Raw genomic sequence first — 2470 nt, forward strand, 5'->3', positions numbered from 1 at the left:
GATAGTATAACTAAGATGAAATTTGATAGTTGTTACCTCAAAGTGAAATCTTTGTGTTATGAATAAAGTATCAAATTCTTGATTAATAAAGTGATTTTATTGTATATGCAGTTGTTGTATAAATGCAAGAATATATATGTGGAGAAACTAGTGACTAATGATGAGCTATTATAACTAATGACTCGCGACTAGGTTAAGGGCATCAATTGATTGATGTCTAAGATAATTGATTTAGAAAAATTGTTCCATTGTGCCATATGATTAATTGAAAAATTGATTTATGATCATGATAAATTATTGAAAAATAAAATGATGTTCTGTAGGATTGATTACAAGGTTTTGGTTATGATATGTATTAACTTCAAGACCAATATTGTTAATTGATTAATGGCCCCGTATAGAACTATTAATGCCTAAATCATTGACATATCATATTACTTGTCATATTATTAATGAGGCGTTATATAAGATTTAATAGTTAATATAAAATTAATGTGGTTTAATCATGTTAATGATACTAAATGTTGGATCAATAAAATTGAATTAATGAAAACCTAATCCTGGTAAAGGGTGAAGACAAAGTTTGTATTAGTTAGGAAAAATGTATGAACTAATAAATCCAAGTGGTGAAATGGAAGATGGCATTCATGATTAAAAGGATAATGGTATAGTTCAAAATTTAGATTAGAAATTATAATAATAAAAGTTCATTGACCATTGGGATATAATATAGCTAAGGGTATTAATGATATATGTATATTGTATTTCAAATTATTTTGACAAAATATAATTAATACTTTGAGAACCATTTATTGTATAATTGTAAAATGTCATATTAGTTGTTTTATGTAATGTAATTATGTCAAAAGAGGGGTTGTATGATTCTTGATATGTTATGAGTTTGATGACAATTATAATAGTGGAATGAAATTCTATTAGCAGTGGCAATAAATATGTATGGCCAGTGGTTTCCAATTGTTCTATTCAATGTTAAAAGACAAGAAAGTTCAACTATTATGTAAGGGTAAATTTACTATGATAATCTTAATTTTATGTTAAATGAACTACCAAAGTTAGAAATGAAGTGTGAATTAGCTATATGGAATTCAGTAACAAGTAAACTTGTTGAAGCTTAGATAATTGTGTAATTATATAAGGTAATCATAGCACAATGTTATTAATGTGTTTGACTTGAATTGTTATGAAATTGTAGAGATGATATCTTAAAGTCAAGAATTTTAAATAATGAAAATAAAGAGATGAAATTTAAATGATCAAATCTTTTTGTTAGTATTCTTATAAATAATGTCACTTTTAAGTAGATAACACAATTACCTTGTAAGATTAAATGGTTTATTTTGTGATGAATGAAAGATCTCGAATGAGGGATATAATGGATGAAATATTGAAAAGGTTGAGATTAGAGGTAAGGACTTCGTAGAGATATCCTATAAAAAAAATTTCCCATTTATTTTTCAAAAGTGTTATAAAAATTTAAGGTTACAATTTTAATAAAAAGACTCTATTATACTCGTTATAATATTGTAATTTAATGGCATTTTATAACTTCTCATAATAATCAACTTCAAACTCATTAGAAGTTGATCTCTGAACACAAACTTCACTATTATATATATTTATGCTCTGAACAAACTCTTCAATATGAAAAAAAAAATATATCTATTAATGAAATACTTATTATAGCATTTCATTTTTCTTTCAAGATCCAGATATAGTAAATTCAAAGTAATAATAGAATTCCCTTCCAATTGATAAACATGTTACATAATTACAACTATTAATAGTTAATGAGAAAGGTGTAATGAAATTAAGTATTACAAGAGATAAGAATAATTAAGCAATCATTATATGTAATCTGAACCATGTGGAAAATTATTTATCTTGTAATCAAAAAATTTAAGATTCAGTCAGTTGTGAATTTTAGAATAGTAAAAATTAATGATGTTGTCTATGAGGAATTATTCAATCTATCAATTTATGTTAGTATAAGAGAAAAAAAGTTCAAAAATAACGACATGTTAAGTATTATACTTCTGAATAAAAAGGTCTAAGTTCATGACAGTTAAATAGTACATAACTATGTGCATGTCTGAATTCGATTTATGTCAAGTATCTTCATCTTATTGTATTTCTGTCAATTATTAATAGGTCATCCATGATGAAAAACTATTGAAAAATTCCCACTCAAAGGCACTTTCCCCATCATCATCATGTCTTGAAACACATTTCATTCGTGTTCTCACGTGAGGCTCAAAATAGTATGAGATAAATGTTAAGATCACTTCAACAATATAAACCTTGTATATCGAGGTCTCAACACATGCCTTGTTTTTAACTTTTCTCTTATGGTTGAACAAGTAGCTATATGGAATTAAATGAATGTTTTGAATTAAGAAAAAAAAGACAATACATATTTAATTTGGATGCATGCGTCCCTGACCTCTCGAAT

This window comes from Populus alba, chromosome 8 (genome assembly GCF_005239225.2).
Source record: "Populus alba chromosome 8, ASM523922v2, whole genome shotgun sequence".
NCBI classification, from domain to species: Eukaryota; Viridiplantae; Streptophyta; class Magnoliopsida; order Malpighiales; family Salicaceae; genus Populus; species Populus alba.